Here is a 21,356-nt window from a genome sequence, read left to right on the forward strand (position 1 = left end):
CCCATGTGTGAGGAGTCAGTTCACCTACAACTACTGCAATGCAGCAGTACAGACAGTGACATTGCATTCAGTGGTAAGTGCCAAAAGTTTAGTCTCTTTGTTCAAAGAGTTCTTTCTTTTTTCTTATCCCCTTTTATTTTTGTTTTGTTCTTTTATTCCGTCTATGTCTTAGTAAAAGTTCTACTGACCAAGTGTATTCAATTACAAAAACATCCTCAGAGAAACACAACACTTACTCCCCTCCACTTACTCCAACTCATGCTCTGCTCAATAACTTGGGTCTCCAGACTGGTGACAGGTACATTTTGCATAGCTATCAAAAGAAAAAGGTAGTGGAAATTTGGCCCCTGGGCTTGTATTCATCACTCTTTAGACAAAAACAGGGGAGCAGGTTGCTAATATCTGTTCTACACAAGGTCTGAGTGACTGTTAAAAATGCTTCTTATATGGATGGGAGTGGGAAAAGTGTGGGTTTGCAGATTGCATTGTTGTGGTCTTTTTTTTTTTTTTTTTTTTCAAATCAATGAGTCACTAGACACTTGGCAAGTATCTGTCTGCAAATCATTGGGAAGGACAAGCAGACACTGTAGCCTATTTTTATCTGTGTAAGATTCCCAACAGGGATATTAGAAAAAAAGAAGATAAGGAATGCCATACAGCCAAGTGTGTGGTACTACCACAGGCCCCATATCTGGACCTGGACTCACATTTTGGCAAACCCTGCAAGCTCCAAAGCAGAGATGGTAGAAGAGAGCAGGAATGACTGGTTACCACTTCTAGTGCTACAGGTAAATTGTATCCTACTAAAAAACCAAGAAAGCTATTCTTTGCCTTTGCTATTTCAACTTCCAGATCTCAGTAAATCACAGAGAATGGGACTGGTCCCCTGAGAGAGAAGGTCACTCTTTGGTACCAAGTAAGAGCATTTGTTTTCTACTTGGTTTCATGGTGGGCGTAAGCAATGTATCTCTACCGAAGTAAAATATCGTTGTGAGTTGTGGGTTTCCATAACCAAAAGGCCTCTAGGTAGGTGGAGAAGCAGCTGGCATGGATACCAGTGCAGACAGAGAAGAGTTTAGGAGTGGTATGTATCTATGACATTCAATCCACCCACTTTATTTATTGCACACCGTGCAACGTGTAGGTGGCATAAGATCCATTCCCCCACCTACTCCACAGTATGGTGTGTGGGACTCCTACCTCCCCATGCTGCTCTGAGGCTGAACCAGGAAAAGATCTGTAAGACCTCCCTCCTGGAAAGATGGTGTGCCTGGAGGAGTGGCTCAGGGCAGGAGAGCCTCTGCTCAGCTCCCTGTTTTCCTAACACAGGGTATCTTTACAATGCACCAAGAGTGTATTTTCCTTGCAAGCATCACCTAGAGACAGGGGATTTCAGTGCTGTGGCTTGCCTTGAAATAAGTCAATAGTTTGAAAGGAGCTGTTTCCCCAGCTGCCCCCCAACAGCCCATGGTGAGGTGTCCCTCAGTACAGCTAAACAGACCTGTCAGTCCTACAGCCATAATCCAGGGTGTGATGAGCTGTTGCTTTCCAGATGCCCAGCAGCCCATGCTGCCAAATGTCGGTGATGCATGTACAGCCCTGAGCAGGTGCTTGGTGGAACTTCACGCTGTTGCTCCCAGAGCTGCTGGTGCTCGGAGTTATGAGTGGTACTGAGGGCTTTCTGTGGCCTTCACTGTTCTCAATGACACAGGGAGAAAGAAGGAGCTAAAAGAAAGATAACAACTTGCCTTTATCTCCCTTGCAAGAAAGGCAGGCAGGACCGTGCTGTGGAGACAGTGGGGTATCCTTATGGCTTCTGACAAAGTCCTGACAGCTCCTGTGATTTGTGTCTCAACAGACATAAGGAGTTGGGCCTTTCATTCTTTAGCTACTCGTTATGTAACACTAAAACAGACAGACTGCAAAATTATCAAGGCAAAATGCTTAAATACCACCACTGGGAGCAATGTCTCTCATGGAAGCTGAATCTGAGCAATGTTTTCTAAAATGTACGACATAGGAGATTTTTCATATGTCTTTCATAGACTTGAAAATGCACTGAAAAATCATCTTTTTATTTGGAGAAGGAAGCAAAAATGAGTCTGTTTTCCTAGGATGTGTTATACATGTTTTGTTTGAATATTTACAAGGAACAATTAAACTATATTTTAAATTGGCAGGCATCTTGGTAATTATTCAGCTTTTTGCTGGGTTTTTTTAAAGGTTTTTTTTTTTGGTGGGGGGAGTTGGATTGATTTTTTTCTTTTTTGCTTAAAAATAATGCCTAGAATACTTAGCAAGGTTATTAACTGTGCCAGGATTTTCATGTGCATCTGTGTGATGCTAATTTAGAAACTGAAGCCTCTAAGTGCCGAGATCCTCAATGTGTGTGAATCAGAGTTAAGTCCTGAATTATGTCATTTTCCTTGAGAAGCTGGCTGAGTACCTGTGCTGTTAACTTTTGAGTTTCCTAAAGATTAATTTCCCACCCCAAGCTTCATTTTGCAGTTGTGAGGATGTTGTTCTTCTCTCTGTTTTTGAGGCTGCTTTTGGTGGTTTTTCTTGTCATTTGATGTGATGCCTTTGCACCAGCCTTGGCACAATCGCAGTGGGAAGTGCCTGTCAGGCTGCAGCTCCCCAACAGTGCCAAGAGATTTTCCTTCTGAGTTCCTTTTCCTTTTTGAGAGGTGGTTATGCTGCATGCCCTGCCCTCCAGTGTGCTGTTTGTGCTTGGGTAATATGGTTGTTGACTTTAAAAAACAACAAAATTAGAAAGTTTTGCCCTCCTGTGGTTCCTGACATCAGGATTTACCCAGATGTGTGTATCCAGTGCTCATCTGGGGCAGTCTGGCACATTGTTGAGCATGAATTTGGTGTATCACAGCCTGGCTCTCAGCTCTGTCCCCAGTTCAGCTCTTGATTCTTTTAATGATTTTAGGATGTTCATCTACTCAAGAATATTTCAAAGCTGCATAAGGGAACTGGGTTCAAAATTACAATGAACACAAGTGAAAACCAAGTATAGAAATCCTTTAGATACGTTTAAAAACTCAGCTCCGGTCTGGACACAAGAGAAGGGTGTATAAATAAAAGAAGATTTTCACAGCCCTTTTATTCCTTTTCTCACCTTCTCACTCTCAATGCCAGTTCACACTTGCTCATTCTTACCCAAACTCTTTTTATAGCATACATGGCATAGCTGTGGATGTGGCACCATACAGTTCAATAATTTTGTCTTAGATCCCTCATTTTTGTTATTTCCAGTTACCTTATGATTGGTGTTGAAGAAAGATTTGAGGTATCTGTGAAAGCTTGTGGAACAAAAAGATCACACAATGAGAAGGCACAACAGTCACATCAGCTGGGGCAAGCTTAGATGCTGTAGCCATTAAAATCATCAAATAAGACCACAATCCACAACACAGTTAACCCTCAGGAGGACAGAAATGCTAGCAGGTCTAAGAAGAACCAATTTTCCCAGAAGATCTGGGCTTTGAGTCTCAGCTCCAGAATAAAGCTGTGTTGTCAGATTGCAATACCACCATTTGCAAAACACTCAGAGCCTTTTCCTTCTTAGTGCTGGGTTGTTTGTTTGTTTAAGACAGATTTCATCATCTTCAGTGGCTGCTGTGCACAGACATTTCCCCACCACTTACAAAACATTCCAAGCCTTTCTCTCCTTAGTGCTGGTTTTTGAGACAGGTATCATCAGCTTCAATGCAAGACATACCCTGCCCATGGCAGACTGGGCATGGGGCAGTGCTGGAGCAGGATAAGGACTTGGGTAGCAAAAGCTTTCTTTCACAGCGTGCTGCTTTTAGACATCTGTGTGGTTTGTGTTTTCCTTCTGCATTTAGAACTCTCTGAGCCTCAGCACCTCTGTTCACAGCAGCATGAACAATGCACAGCTGGCAAAAACACCACAGCAAGCAGTATTTACTTGCTCAGTTGCTAGGGCTTTCCCTTACCTATGTGCTCCATCTTCCTGTCACAAACAGCTTGTCACCTGTGACACAAAGGAGCAAGCCTGAATGAAGAAACAGAGGAGACAAACATTCTTCTGTGCAAAGGCCTCTTGGTGCTAAAGGCAGATAGTTAGTCAAGAGAGATTTAAGCCTCATGAACATCTTCATTTTCTGTCACAAGTACCTCTGAGATTTTTTTAAACTGATGGCATGGGATCTTACAGAATATGTGTTTACACTTGAGCAGCTTAGCCCCAAGTCCTTTCTGCCTCTGATATTCCTGTCATTATTCATCCTGGTACAAGACACTCCAACCCTTCAAAGGCTTCTGGAAGGCTATGAGCACTCCTTTCCTAGAGCTTTACAGAGCATAAATAGTTATGGATTCAGTCTGTATGTAATGCAGCATACTTGTGTGGGATGTAGCACTGTCCTCCCCACTTGGCAGGTGAGGAGGCTGACACATCATATACCAACACCAACATTAGCAAATATTTTCCTAAAGCTAAGCACTAAGTTCTTATTTTGACATTTAAAGAAAAAAATAGCCTTCTACAAATAGTCTTCTCCTGAAATTAATGGCAGCTACAGATATTAAATATATATATATATAAAATCTGAGCTGTTGATCTCACTTCTAATGGTTTTAGGTACTTTTCTCTATTACTCCAAGGCAGGGATCCAGTAGCACAAATGAGGACTGGGGACTGGGCACAAAGAGAAGAGATTCTTTTCTTTCTACACTGTGTTTATTTATCAATACTCATTCTTAACACTAAATCTACACTAATGTCCCTCGGTATGATTTAGCCCCAGACCTAGCATTCTGGAACAGGGCATGCCCAAAGTAAGACTGATTATTCATCTGCAGTTTAGATCTCTTTTTTGACATTCCTTAGGTCAAAGATTTCAATTATGTCACCACGTAACCATCTGTTCTCCCACTCTTGCAGTGAAGGGAATGTGCTCAGGTAGTGAGCAGCTTCCCAATGCTTTGTTGGTTCCACTGATGAGAAGGTGAGCAAGTTTTCTTTATTCAAATTCTTTCAAATTAATCAAACTAATTTTATGCTAAAACTCTCCTGTGAGACATGGGGCTTAGTCACAGAAAGATGTATATAAAACTAAGAGAGAGAAGGGTCACACCATTAACTATGGGTCCTCATTTTGGCCAAGCTGTCTCAATTTACATAATATTATATTATTATATAGAAGTCATAAGTAAGATCACAGCTTTGCTACTTTGGTACCACATATGGCTGCCCAGAGATGGAAATAAAGCTTAATATTTAAACTTGATGAAAGACAGTTGTCTGATGTCTTTCATTTCCCCTCTTCATTTACTACACGATTTTCACTTACCACATCATTTCCATTTATTACATGAACCTGATTAATTCGTGAAACAAGTTCATCCTGTTACTGAATAGAAAAATAGCCCATAGGAAAATGGTGTTTGCTTCCATCTTTAAAAGCTGTCTTTGCTTGTCCATACAAAAGGAACAAAACAAGGTTATGCCTTTTAAGTATGTTAGTATTGTTCCTATGGGGAGAATTGACCATCTTTTTCAAGCTGTAACATGGCCTGAGTTTTTACTCAGCAGCAGAGCAGCACCAGCCTTGTGGCTGCTGTTCATGGTGTGGGCTGTGTTGATTCATTGCTCAGCCCTTGCAGTACCTGAGTGGTGACAAGGGATCCTCAGCCCCACCACAGCCCAGCAGTACAGGATGGTGGGCTGCTTTTGCCAGGGAGTTTACAGCATTTGTTGTTATCTCTGCCTCATCCTGGGAGAAGTGATCTTTGTGTCAGATGTCTCTGCTTCCCCACTGATCTAGAATTTCTCTGCTCCAGGGAGAAGGTCCCAGTCTCCATGCCAAATACATCACACCCCTCTGGCAGACACAGCACAGGCCTAATCCCCATAGTAAATTCAGACTGAATTTCAGTGCTTGCCAAAGAAAATGTTGGATGTATTTTTTTTAAGTGATAAAAGGATGTCTTTTATTTGAACATTTAAACTTTGAGATTGGCTGAACTGTCAGAAATCAGAGTCCAAATAATTTAACAATGTTTCAAGCAGCTTCAAGCAAAATCTTACAGCAGGAGTTGCTCTAAAGCTTTAAGGCAATGCCAAGTAGAATTCCTCAGCAACATATGGTAGTAGACCATCAGCCAAATTCAGAAGTAAAGGAAAGCACCTTTGCTACTGTAATTCCCGTTCAGTGGCATATTTTTTTGCAGTCCCAAACTACTGTCAAGCAGTCTTTTGAAAATCTAGATGCATCCATTATCTTCTGATGTTTATTCTGACAGTGTGCTATTAAGATGAAGGAAAAGTTATTCATCTGGGAATCACTTGACAATATAAATGGTGCTATTTTGAGCTTTTGTTGCCACTACAGTTAATCAAATGAGAGACAATCAGTTTGGTGGTGGGATTTTTTGGGTTTTGTTTTGTGTTTTTTTGGTGTTTTTTTTTTTTTTTTTTTTTTTTTTTTTTTTTTTTTTTTTTTTTTTTTTTGTTTTTGTTTTTTGGCTTATTCTATAGTTCATTTAAGAAATCTGGCAACTTCCTTCACTAAGTAGTGAAGTAGTGCTAGTTTTGATATTCAGTCCCATTATAAAGCCACTTTTTATCAATTTAGCAAGAAGGATTCTGCAGTAGCTTTTAATGGTGTCACATGCTCAGAATTAATGGGCAAGACACAAAATGAAGGATGTAAAAAATGCTACAAAGATTGACAAAGCTCCTTTTTCCCCATAGCTAGTTACATGTGCAGACACTGGCACATCCAGTCTTTTCCACCTGATGGCATCCCCACCCATTTCCTTTTGGTTTAGTTGTGTGTATGTGCTGTGGGGCCCTGGTATTTCATCAGACATTTTTAATGGAAGGCAGCATGGGGAATGATGTAAGAAGCCACAGAGGAGCCATCAGGTCTCTGGTGTCTGTTTTGGTGAAATAGATTACAGATATATGAGAACACCAAGAAGTCCTAACATTTTACTTTATAATCCACATTATTGCTGAGAATGTTACTCACCTAGTGCAGATAGATGTAACATGATATGATAGTCTCTTATGGATCATATACAATGACAAATAATTGGTATTGCCAACTTCTTCTCTTCTCACATCTAAAATAAAACTCAGTGAATTTATCTATGGCAAGGAAAAAACCTTCCAATCTGTAATCTGAAAAGAAAGAAAATCAAATAGTCCTATGGGTCAAAAATGGAACAAAAGACATCCCATCTTCATTGAGACAGGGAAGCATGTCAGTGAAGGAAAAAAGTGAGAGAAAAGAGAGAAAATGCTGTAAACTCTGATTACTTAGGTCATTTCCTTATAGCTTTAGCAACATATAAGAAGTAAGGGACAAAAAGATAGCAATCTTAAAAATTTTAGTTAAACATTTTATCAGCTTAAAAAAGAGTCCTTCTCTTTCACTCACCTGAACTTAAAAGAAATATATATATCAGCCAATAGGAAAGTAGTAAATAAATAGATAAATAAATAAACTGGCATTTTATGTAATTTCCAAGTACACTGTAAGGGGTACTGGGGGTAATCAGAAAGAAACAGCAGATGTGGTTTCATCTTTTTGCTCGGATGCTCCTTCCCTTTTTCTTCTTATTTTGTGATTCCCTCTGAATTGCAAATTTTTATCCTATAGATGGGAAACCTGGCATATTTTTGGATTCCATGAATACAGAGCTCATTGTTCCTGAATAAATAAGGCTTCTGTTATTGGAAGGTAGAAAACCAGAGTCTTTTATATGAATCCATTTTGACTGGTGTATCTCCCCGACAGGGTCAGTAAGATAAACAGGTAAATCACTCATAGTCAGTGGAATTCATAAAAAGGTCATTGATCAGACACTGTGGTCTCATAACATTGCAAAGAAGGCAGTTTTTTATTATTCCACAGTGATGCACTGAGACTTCAGACATCCATAGGGAGTCCTTGAGCACATTCTCTCCATAGGATGCCAATGTACACATGCAGTTGAATGCCAGACCTCTTTTCATCTGGGTTTATTCACAAAGCATGGTTGGTGGTGAGACTGACAAAGCTGGCAGTAACCTCTTAAAAAAAAAGTCTGAGGTGAAAAAAAGTGAAGCATTTTCACGGTTCAAAAAAGAAAAACTTCAAAAAGATTTCAGAAAGTATTATCTTGGCTGTGCTCCCAAGCACTTGAGAGCTGACTGCCAAAGTATTAAATCTCCAATAAGATAAAAATATCTGATCATACACACACACACACACACACACACACACACACACACTCTCAATATGCATCTAGAGACCTATTCAAATAATACTAAATTATTCAAACTGGCACAAGCATGAAGCCTGCAGAAAATATGGCAATTCCTTCAGTAACTGTTGCCTTGTCTACAGAAACTTTGCCAGAGTGGAAATCTATAAAAACTCCAAGCTCCAAACACATCTCCTGCCTTACTGCCACAGCACAGGAGACATGTCTTCCAACAAGACTTTCAGCTTCTTTCCAAATTTAGGGCACAATGTACATTGCAACACATTACCTCCCACACTAACAGGGGGACTGCAAACATAGGTAATCATGTATTAGTTTTTAATAATTCTGGAAAATTGCTGTGAGTTCTTTTATTAATTAATATTTATTTGCTAAGCTTGTCCTGAAGGCAACTGTTGTTTTTCATCACTGCCCTATTTCCAGTACCATTTTACTATGACACCACTGAAAAATCCTCTTTTCCCAAAAAGAGAATGAATACTGCCCAAAGGCACAGTCCTAAAGTTCTAAAGACACCATCAAGCACATGGTTCTAATGGTTCTTCTCTTGGTAAACAAGAAGCTAAACAGCTAGTGTGACTGTAAATGTGGGAACGAATAAAATCAGTATTCACGTGGTCATGACCATAAACTTCACACCTTAGACTTTATTAAATATCTCTCTTCTGAACCCAGGAGAGAGAACAGGGCTTTAATGAAGGCAGGTCCCACCTGGAACTGACAAGTGTTTTCCTCCTGAATAAATATTTCATTAAAAGCTCCATGCCAGTCAGACACTTGTAAGTCAGGATGAGATAGGGAGAACTCTGTAATAATTAATTAAGTGTCTTGAATAGAGAGATACATCACCACTTTTATATCATAGGACACATCATAACTGAAAAAATTGCATGAAAGGATAAGTAAGTTAGAGAAGAATCAATGCCTTCAGGTCAAGTGGAGGACTGGCTCCTCCATTAAAATATCTAATTGTGAAGCTTCATACGTTTATCCAGTATCTGAATGTGCATAGGCTTGTTTCTCCCAGTACAGCTACTCAGAACTGTGCCTCTTGCTTAATTTGAGGAAGATGAACATTCAGCACATTTAAAACTGTCCAAATTGAATATTCCTCAGTACTGAGGAGCTACCACCATTCTGCATGAAGAAACTACAGGTGTGTTTTATTTCAGAATGGTTTGACTCCTAATCTGCATCTGCCTGTGACTGATGAAGCTGTGGTTTGAAAGATTTGAGTTTCCTTTATCCTCTGTAGACAAAGCCTTGTACCAAGCCCTGTATCTTCCCACTATGCCATGGTTTCTTTCCTCCACGTTTTCAGTCAGAGCAAAGGCAGCATCTGATGTACCTCTCTCACCCTCTGCAGCAGCAGTTTGCTATTTATATGTTTATGATTGCCCTGCTGGTGCTGAGGTCAGGGTGGCTGTATGGATTTTGCAGAAGGAAACATTCTGATAAAAACTATGAGCTGTAAGAAACCGTAAGGTGTTTATAATCTTTGTATAAACATTTGGAAATTGGGATTTATAATGACACAATTGACAGCATATTAGCTAAAACAACTGTTGAGAACAATATGAAGGCCAGTCTATACCGAAGAGGAGCATATTGCAAAAATGAGGGATGATGTTATTGCATTTGGAGATTATTTCAGAACTGCTGAAACACCCAGCTACTGTTCATTGCATTTCCAAATTGCTATGTGAACCTGCTGGTGAGATACTGAGTCTACAGGTTACATAACAGTATAAAGAAATACAGTTTTCATTATCTTTTTAGTGTAAAAGTGAACTTCAAAATTATAGGTGTTCATTTGGATAAAATATTTCAAAAACTCTTCCAGTAAAATAAAAAAAATTATCACCATTACCTATTTTAATGCTAGAATAAGTGAAGGCAAATTTGCTTTAATTATGTGCTGTGATTTGGACTACAATTAAATAATTCAGTTTTTAATTCAGCCACTCCACCTATTTTGGTGTTTAGATTAAAACAAACAAACAAACAAACAAACAAACAAACAAAACCCAACAAAATAACCAAGAAGCCACAAAACAAAACAAACAAAAAAGAAGTCAGAAATGAGTTTCTCTTAGATAGACAATATTTCACAGGAGGATTGACAAAGGCAAAGATCTCACTGGGTTGTTTATAAAGAACAATATCATTTGAATCTAAGCTGAGCAAAATTAGCTGTCAAAAGCTTTTGTCCTTCTCATGTCAATATGACTGCAGCATTAATATGCAAAGGTCACAGATCAAAGTATACAACAGACAGTGACATTTGAACTGCCATTTTTATTAATGGCATCAGTATTCTTTGAAAGGCAATTCCAAACATAGGCATGGGAATAAATTAAGATGTGATTTATAAAAGCACAGGGTGGTAAATCACGATTTTTAATTTTTTTTTTTCTAATAGAGAGAAGGCCATCAGCTTTTGCACACAATCTGCTTTGATAAGACTACTTGGAGGAATCCACAGTCTGAGTTTGCGCATGCTAATGTTCTTAATGATGTTTCTTCCATCTGTATAATCCCAAAGGACAAGTTCTTCATGAGTTTGGAAGCTGGATTTTCAGAATCACACCAACACTCCAGTAAGAATAAAGGCTTATGCAGGTGAGAAGGCAGCTCAGCATTACAGAGCTTTCTTTGCAGAGGAGCCTCTGATGGGAGGTTGAGACATTGCTGTGGGTTTGATCTTCCCAGTGCACAAAGCTTGCCAATGCCAGGGAATTCACTTTCAGGATGCTGGTACTGTATGACCTTTCAAATTCACTTCATGTGGAGCAGACCAGAGGTGTTCTTAGTACGCAGGCTGCAATCAGGCTGTTTGCAGAATGCAGCAAATGTGACAAGGACAATTGTCAGGCAGCAGCAAGAAGGGGTGAGGCTTCTGCAGCTCCAGCTCTGCATGTGCTGCTGCATGCAGAAGCCCCAGTGGCTACAGGGATACTAAAGAGAATAAATCAGATCCAATAAATGTCCCTGAATCATACTGGAACAGAACAGCTCAAACATCTGCAGTTAAAATTCCTTATTCTCCAACACAGGCTTGTCATGCTTGGATTATGTTTGAGGATGGCTTCTGTCCCATGATGGTATTTGGGGTATTCCTCCAACACTGAGGAACTTCTTGGGGAACTCCTCATCATTTTTTGGCATATACCAAAAAACAAGATAGCATCTTCCTTAATTTTGCTTATATAAGAAAAAATACAAACAGATCAGCTCATGGAGTTCCTTAGTACTTGAAATTGGTTGGTTTGAGATTGCTCAACTTAAGAAATGCAAAATGTATATGTTAGAGGAACACAGAACTGCACTTGGGTGGTGGTGGGAGCATGGTTCCCTTTAATTTTCTGTGTATTTTAGTGCCATGCACAAAACAAAATGTTATTCTGCTCAATCACTGGCCTTTTGAGAGCATACATGACAATAGGTATCAGCTGCAGAGAAAAATTCAATAAAAGCTTGCTGGAAGCCACAGCAGATAGAAACTCCAATCCATAGATTAGCATTTCAGTGTTACTATTCTTCAGGCTGTGCAGATGGTGGTTTGCCTAGTGCCTGCTCTTTTCAGGCACTGGCCCTTGTTTCAGGCACTAACCATGCCTTATCTCATATGCATCATTTTAATTTAAAACAATAGAATTTAAATTTCACAATATTTTCAAGCTCAAAGGTGCCAGAATGACTTGGATAATGGCAGACACCTGGAGAAAAATACAGACAGAATCTGGAAGTGCTATAGATTATGCTTATTCAAGCTCCAAGATTTCCAGTCATCTCTGGCTTAAAACTCTCTTCTCTCCCCAGAGAAGGTATATATTTCATTGCACTGCCATGCTTCTGAAACCACTGATGCCAAGAGCAAAGCCAATAACCTTCTCAGTCAGGAGGAATTGGGTTACTGATCTTGGTTCTCAATAGGTGCTGTGACCTGCACATAGGACCAGTCTTGTTCATCAGATACACTCTTCTACACTGAGAGTCTAAAAATATTTTAATTTATGGAACCTATTATGTTGATTCATTTTTGTTGACACTACAGGATTTCAAAATCTGCCAAGAGGTTGAAGTCCTGGAAATTGTGGCCAGCTTGATACGAAGCTCCTGGACTCAAGAGACATTGGATATTAAAGAGGGAGGCAGGTGCAGGAAACAAAGCTTGGCATGACAGATTATCCATCACATGTGGCAGGGACAGGAAATGGCAGTGCCAAGAGAGCAGCAGCACCCAGCTGCTGTGGATGGGCTGTGCAGAGGCCAGCCTGCATCAACCTGCTGTCAAGGAAAAACAGCTCTCAGAAACTCCCAATTTCCCTTGCATTTGGATGAAATGCTCAGCACAGCCCTCCTTGGGGCTACTACAGGAAACAATTCCCTCTCTGTTTCTCCTCTGCCCTTTAACTCAGATTTTTATCAGCATGATGTAGTTTTCAGTCCAAACACAAAATCCCAGCCAGCTTCTGTGCTGGGTGTGACCGTGAGACTTCAGCCCATGCCTGTGATTGCACTTGGAGGCAGGTACAGGCAGCATTATCTACAGGCAGATAATGGAATGGACTGGAATGTGTTTTGTCCTCCTGGGGAGCACAGCCATCCACACCCTGCCCTGTTCCTGTGAGCATCCCAGCTGGCAAGGCTATAGGGAAGACTGGAGATTTTTATACCCTTCTGAGTAAGTAGCTGTGAATTTTCAGCTAGAGGCAGCACTGCCAGTGGTATTTTTAGTTTCTACAGAGTAACTACTAGTACTACTTTCCTCAGTGCTCTATTATTTTTCCAAAAGGTGAAGACCAAAGACAGACACTGCAGTGTGTTCAAGGGTTCCTCTCCAGTGGGTGTTAGGAGCTGCTCATAGAAAGCATTGCCAGAGATTTTTTCATGTTGAATGAACTCCACAAGGTACATGGGTGAAAAGCACAGCATGTAGGAGGTATCATGCTGAAATCCACTGCATCATTCTGACCATCTCCTTCTTTCTGAGCCACACAATGCACCAGGCTATGTGACTCCGTGCAGGACAAGTTCAAGACATAGAAGACCAATGACAATAGGCAGAGCAATCTCTCTATTTTTTAACTCTAGTCACTTAACAAGTGAACATTTGATTCTTTTTTAATACAAAATATCAATGCTCTGATGAGTTCTTGGCTGTGACTCACCTTGCAATACAAAATAATACAAGAAACCTTCATTTACGGTCTTGTTCCGAATCAAGAGGTTCTCCATTCTATTATATTGCCAATATTTACAGTGCCTGACAATTACTATTATTGTAATATTATACTGATTATGAACAGAAAAACCACTCTAGGAACAACTACTTTTTCATGAAAGTTTCATCAAAACAGAAATATTGCCTTCTTAGAGTTTTTACTCACTAATTTCCAACCAAAATTAAATTCTTAAATACCTTCTCAGTCATTCCTTTCTAAAAATTAATATTATCAAGTTTCAGGTAATACATGCATAAGCCTTAAAATTTGCAGGAAAACCAGGGTTGTAAGACAGCCTTGGAGCCCAGAGTCAGTATGGCACTGGTGCCACATTTACCTCCTAGCTCTAAAGTTTACATCCTCTTCACAAATAAGCATGCCTTTTCTTCAAATAGATTTGATTTGAGTTCATATCCATGTTATAAATCCATATAGGTTTAACTATTTTGCTTTTTGTTCCAAGAGAGAAAAGCAAGCAGAAATAGTTAGGGGTAAAAAGCCAAACAAATCCAACTCCAAAGCATTTTATATAATCTTTTTCAGGAAACTCCTAATCCTCTATGTGCTAGTACTTTTTTAAACATTCTGATGGTTAAATGGTTTGACTTTCTGATGTAAAGGTCTTTTACCTAAATTCCCTTCTTCTTAATTTTCTAAGTACTCAAAGCCCTCAAAATGGGATTTTAAAAATCATTTTTATATTAGTATTTTTCTGGAAAAAAATTTTCAATTTATCCAACCTGAAATGAATTGAAAATCCAGTTTAGTACTGTTTGCTCTATTGATAACTGACTTTGTGCAAATAACATCACCTGGTGATCAGTTCATCTTCTATTAAATGAGAACAACAATCCTTCATAATCCCATTTCTCTTTCTCTTGGTTGGAGAGACTCCCCTTCACTGTGCTTAGGGGTCCTAATGGAATGTCCATCCTCCAAGTGCTGTTTGACTTAATATAATAATAATTTAATATCACTGGAGTGGAACCAAACAGTCTTTCTCTTGCCTAATATTTACATGCACGATCAAGTATTTTCAGAACGTTTCTCATCTCAGTATATTTAAAACTGAGTCTTTCATTTTGCTCTTATGAGGCAGCCATTCCAGATTAAAACTACTTTATTTTGATCTTATTTTCATAATTACATTAAGGTTTTCTCATATTCACTTTCATTAAACTGTATTAAGTCTTCACTTTATTAAACTGTGATTCCCTTAGGTTAGGAAAGAGGAATTACAACAGCACGTGAATATTTCCATATTGAACTGACTTCTTTTTGCTCAGAGCTGTATTACTTAATAATTTTAAGATCATTCCAGTGATGAAAAAAAATCCAGTTTCTTAATATCACTCATGTCTACAAGATTTAAGCATAAAGCTTCTTAAAAATAAAAGCAGCAACATTACAAAAGCACCAAAATGCATTTATACATGGTACTTACCTGAAGACACATGAGGGCTGCCTAGCCTTGAACATGGTGATCATCCCACAGCTACAACACACAGCTGTGTCCTGCTCATAAATTTTCTTCAGGCTTGCACTGCAAAATTTGTTACACCACTGTAGCTTTTTGAAAACTCCACTACTCATACATGAAAGGATCGTAGCGATAACATCTCAGCTGTAAGTGCTGTGTTTGTTGACTATTCCTGAGATCCAACTCTTCAAGGTGTTCATTACAATTTCCTGATCATTTTTAGACTAAAATGCATTTTGTCAGTTCTCAGTAAGATATGCACAGTATGTTGCAAAAATGGAAGGGACGTTGCTGGGTGACCTTAATCACTAAATGGATCAAAACATCTGTGCAAAAACTTTTGATGGGGGTTACTTGGTACACAATTTGTCTCTTTGGTTATGATCCAAAGTTTATTTAGCTCAGTGCTCAGTGCAAGGGCTGCCTACATGGGATTTAGATTATAGTCTGCATCTCCATTAAATCCTTTCAGCCACTCCCATCTTTCAGACAATCTCAGCTTCATTTATCTGATACTTGTTTCTTGTCATGTCTTAGCTCCTCTTTTGCTTTGAAGTGCCTGTGACACATTGTCTCCTTATCCTCTTATTAAAATATTCTTCTTGTGTTTTCCAAGTCCAGAATGTACTTTGATATAAAAAAAGGCCCAAATATTTATTCTTACTGTAAGTGGTATGCAATTTTATTCAAAAAGTTTAAGTAATCCTAGAGTCAAAAGCAGAGGCAATGAATGACCTGATACAGCTCTCTGCCTCTCATCTCTGTGTGGCACAGCCCCCACTGGAGAAATTCCTTGCTGAGGGTTGGAGCTCTGCTGAACAGACTCCAGCTCCTGCCTCATTCCCACTGGGAGCTGCTTCAGCTCCTCAGAGCTCCCCTCCAGGTGTGCAGGGCAGAGGCAGCTGAGCTGCTCTTGCACACCCCTTATCCCTTGGGAGTGGTGTGGAAAAGATCTCATGCCTGCTCTACAGAAACTCTGCTGCTGTAACTAATTTACATTGTAAATGTCAGTAGGCTACGGAGAACTGGGGTAATATTATAAATAGAATGATCACAATGCTTTGCTCTGAATTGAAAAAATAGGTGGGAAAAAGCTTATCAGAACAGATGGCTTGATGCATATAAAAATTTTTGAATTGTGAACAAGGCTTTTTCTGCAAAGTTCCTCAGTGGAAACTTAGCACATACGAATAGTTTCCCTGTGGGTCTGGTTGTGACAGCCACACAGATAACCTAAGTGGAGCTGTCAAAATCTGCCCTTCTTCTCTACAGTTACATCTGCCAAGGGGGCCTGGTTGCACAGAGTTACCCAGTGAGGTGACACAGCTCTGCAGCACCAGCTGGCACTGCTACCCTGCACAGCTCCCACTGCACCTACCTCCCAAAGAAGCACTGTTCAGTCTGGACACATCCTCAGGATTCAGATCCAGCTTTAACCTTAGTATGCACGGTAAAACTTAATCCAGCCTGTAAAAAGAGCAAACACAGTTGATCAGTCATTCTCAGAATAACTGTGAAGTATTTGTCCCAACAGCTATGAAACTAGACCTTATCCCTTAAGAAGACAAACGATTTGTTCAAATGCTCTGCTCAGGCATTTCTACCTGAGAGCTGTTTTAGCCCAGCAATGAATGACCTTGCATTAACAGAAGATCCTTGTCCCATTTTAGTCTATGACAAGAAAGTCAGGGAGGCACAATAATTGAAAAGATCTCCACTAATCAAACAGAAGTGCTGGTGTCTTTCCTTTCTCAGAAAAACTATTTGCTGTGCAAATAGAGTCAAAATAGTGATAGGAAGAAAACACAGGACAAGGAACACTTTTTGTCTGATGTGTACAATAGGAAATTATAAATGTGTTGGTTTTGCTAATGATTTGGTTTTGCTACAGGTGATCAAAAAAACAGAACCTTCCTCCTCTCTGGAGATCTTGTGTCTTTTTTAGTGTGGATGGGAATATTTTTTGTCTGAATTGACAGTGAGTAGGAAAAAGTATCTGAACTTTGTACTTAAAATATTTCAAAATTGTCTAAAAAAGATAAAAGCTGTCATAATACTTTCAGGAGATAGGATGGGAAAGATGGGAGACAACTGAATTGTGGTTACAATTGCTTTTTGTGTGAACATCATTTTGCTCTTGGGGAAAAAAATCATAGGAATGAGAGGTTTATAAAATACTATCTAATTTCCTGTATTTCATAATTCTTAGGCACAAGTTTGCTTTCACCTCTTTCAGAATTTTGAAAAATTATCCCTGCCTGACAGTTCTAACATTAAAACTAATTAGCAATATTATGGCTCTCCTCATCTGTCTTGACTACAGTTCAACAGCTAGTGCACATAAACTAATATGGTGGTTTGTATTAATTTATCTTTTGGTAAGGAAGGAAAGGAACACAAATAATGAAGTGACAATGTGCTATGATAATGTACATGATAATTGGATATGTCATTGGTACTTCAGTCTTCTGTAATTTGGGTCATAGTGAGATGTCAGATTACTGAAGAGAAATGTGACATTGTGAATGAAAAAATATCATAGCCCAGCCTTACAGTGAACTTCAAAAAGGGTGAAAAAAACCCTCTGAGCACAGGGGCCTTGAGCCATAAAAGTAATGATGTATGCCTCTGCCATTAGACATGGTATCCTTACTTTTGGTGAAAATTGTAGGACAAGCAGTTTTAAATTAAGACCATAGATTATCACTCTTTGGATTTAAGGGAGTGATTGATTCATTCAAATTACTACACATTCTAACAAGTTAAATGAGGAAACGTGATTAGTTTACAGAGAAGAGCCTGGAATGTGAGAAAAATTTACACTTCTATATACTTCTTGTGCTTTATAAGACTCATCTTATTGGGATCATTAATAAATATAACCAGGCCTGTTTTTAATTTAAGGGTGTCAAAGATGAGGAACATGGTGTGCAAGCAAAAGCTTGCAGAGTAGAAATGAAAGATTACATAATGAAACTAGATCCACTGGTGTGAAGTTTCTTATCTGCACAGTCTTCTCATTACATTTCACAGCAACCCTACAATTCAAGAAACTCATTGTCAAGCAACTAAGAATACATTAAGCAATGTTTGCAGCTCAATAAGAGAAGTCATTCCTAGTCATGCTTGTCCTTCCTAGCACAAAGGGGAACAAAAAAAAGGGACAGCCTTGTCCTGTTCGTTATCTGTAGGATGGATTTGTTTCACTGCAAATAGGGAGAGTTTTCCTGGAACAACCTAGGATCATGTCATGCTGTGTGGAAATACTCTCAAATGCTTCCATGCCTATTGCATGATTTTTCTTGAAACAATATGCTCCTTAAATTATTGGGGAACATTTTGTCTTTTCCCTTGTTAATATTATATCTATGAGCCCAATTCACTCAAGGAAGTGAGGTTTTATTCATTTGTGAAATACGAACCAAAACAAAAAGAGACTAATAGACAATGTTCTTCAGGTTAGAATAATTTTCTAATTCTGCTCAAGCTGCCCATTAGCCTAGTTTAGGTTGAGAAGTTCACAGTGAGAATTGCCTTCCTTGGTGTCTTCTCTATGTGCAAGTCAGCTGCACGTTCTTGGGGTTTACAATGATAGAAATTTTCCCTTGCAACTCCAAATATTTCAATGGCTTTGAGGGGCTTCTCCACTCTGTGAACTCTGTGGGTGTCATTAAAGAGGTTTAATTATATGCCACACATATGCTACAATCTCTGCTTTCAGTCTTTATACATGGGCTGAATGAACTTAAAACCCAACAATTTAGGTATTTATTTTTGAGACTCTTTAAAATACTGTATCAGTAACCTGGAGCTCCCAGGTGATTGTTCTCACAGCTTTTCAGAGTTCTCATGGAGTGAGGATGCAAAATGAAAAACCCTGGTGTAATACAGTGATAACTTAGGGCAAGCAGAGAAGGTGAGCTGTTATCCAAACTTTGACCAGTCTTTAATGGCACAAGAAACACCAAATTCTCTTGATAATTCAGTGGTGTGTTTGATCACCATGAACCATTTGAAGTGAACATAGCATGAGACAGACAGCAAATCCACATGCTAGTCAGTGCTGAAGTGGGAGGAGGTCTGTCAGACTTCACTGCATGTGTTTCACAAAGACTTGTTCTGGTTTGCCAACCTCCACTAAAGGCCAGAGCTTCTCTGCATGCAACCACGCTACCCAAAATGTCCACAGATCAAAGCACACAGGATCCAGTTTTAAAATTAATCTGAAAATTCTATGGGGCATATACCACATCAAGCCAAATTAACTGCTTCCAAAAAGATGAAGGCTTGGCTAATTAGCTATAAATGCACATTCAGGAAATGGGTCTATTTTCTGAAATTTCTTTGAAAAATATGTTCTCCACAACATACTGAGGAGGGCATTTTAGCAAAAGAATGGACAATCAACATGTATTCATCATATAACAATTATCACAGGATATACTACTTTTATTATTTAACAAGTTTAACTGAGCTAAATTATATTAATCAAGAGGCACATTTTGTCAGAAAATCTAAAGAAATTGCATGACCTCAGGCACTGGTATAAAAGTGCACAGCTTTTAGTTTTCAGATTTTTCAAACTAATTTGTGTACTTTCTTGTGTCTGAAATACATTAGCACTCTATTGTCTAGTTTCAGAACATAACAGTTGAAAGAAAACTATTTTGATTTACCTATCCAAACATTTTCTACAGCTATTATCCCTGCAAATATCTTAGCAGCCTTCATCTAAAAGAGACTGAAAGAGCAAAACCTTGTATATATCTGTAAGTATTTTTGCCCTCTCAGAACTAGAAATACTTCTCTTGTTGAACATTGGGGTTTTTTTTGTAGGAAATAGCAATTTTGCCAAGGAAAGATAGTCTATGCATTTACAAGGACTGCATGTTCATTTGCCATCCATCATTCAAACACCAGGCATTGAAGAAGTTAATTCATTTCAGTCAAATGTAGGAGGCTCCCAGCCTTAGTTAAGTCCTAATACCTTTCAGAGAAGTAAGGAACTGGATTTATGCTATGTGCCCAAATCCCACCACAGGAAAGCAGATGGAGCAGTCCATCCCACATTCATCTGGGCAGCAGTGCTCCAGTTCATGAGTGGCCACACCAGTTCTGGCCTGGCAGCCGTCCCGAGTGTAGCTCCGTGCTTGGGCAGTGTCTTCCCCAGTGGGTACACTGAAAAAGTCACAAGGAAGAAATGCAGGTTTCAAAGTGAGAAGGAGGAAACACTAGGACAATGAAAATACACAATTTCATTCAGTTTCATCATTCCATTGAAAAGCCTGTTTAAATGAGGCATTTGCTTTTGTTACTTCAGGCATAGAACCACTGTGTGTATTTGGGCTTTTATCTTCTGGTTGAGCTTTTTAAGATTACCAGTGCTATGACGGTGAACAGGCATGATGAGTGTTCCAAACTGCAGGCAGTGAGAGCCAAGGCTACTCAGCACTTCCCAAAGGAAAATGGTTTCATCCAGGAGAATGAACACTGGACTGGGTCCCAAATTCCAGTTCTGCCACTTGCTCCCTGTGTGGCCTCCAGAGAGGATTTTGTCCCACTTTCACAGGCATCAAATGGAGATAATGACAGATTTCATCTCATAGCAACTATATGATCATTGAAGTTCATGATTCTTTTGTACTCTAGTATGCTCTGGAAAGGATCATGAGGAAAGAAATAATTCTGCACTCCTTCCATGGTGTAGCCACCAGTTAAGCTACAAGGATAAAAATAGTGAACAGATGTTGGATTCTCTAAGCATACTGCACTACAATGAATGGAGCTGGGAACAGGGAAAGAATATAGTTGTGTTGTTAAGGACTGGCACATGTATGGTGCCAAATTAAAGCTGGATGGATAGCCTTATTTCTGGCAAAATTTCGTAATTTTGAATGCTTGGCTTTTCAAGTAGAACACTATTTCCTAACTAAGCAAAAACACGATTTCAGTCACCTGTACTGTGAAAAAAGTCCACGGAAAAATACCCACCAAAGTGACAGCGCGTGGCTAGAATTCACACTATCCAGAATGGGCAGCAGTTACTGGCATATTAAACAAAGAGGTTAAGAGACCACTGGCTCATGTCTGTTTCAAACCAGCAAAGGAGGGGCATGGAAGAAACTCCCACTCCTGGATGTGCCAAATCTGTGCAGGTAAGCTGTAGTCTTTGCTCTCTCAGCAGTCATTTGATATAGCACTGGAACATGTTAGTTCTGAGGCATGAATCTCAGCTTTCCTACACTAATTCAAATGTTTGACACTAAGCACAACTTAAATACTGAGTTGGATTGAGATTGTTTTTTGTCAGCCTTGCAGTTTTCCAAAACTACTGTATTTTCTGCAGGCCTTACCCCTTTACAGATCAATCTTCAATGTAATTGAGAGTTATAAACTAA

The sequence above is a fragment of the Oenanthe melanoleuca genome, chromosome 3 (genome assembly GCF_029582105.1).
Source record: "Oenanthe melanoleuca isolate GR-GAL-2019-014 chromosome 3, OMel1.0, whole genome shotgun sequence".
In the NCBI taxonomy this organism is placed as follows: domain Eukaryota; kingdom Metazoa; phylum Chordata; class Aves; order Passeriformes; family Muscicapidae; genus Oenanthe; species Oenanthe melanoleuca.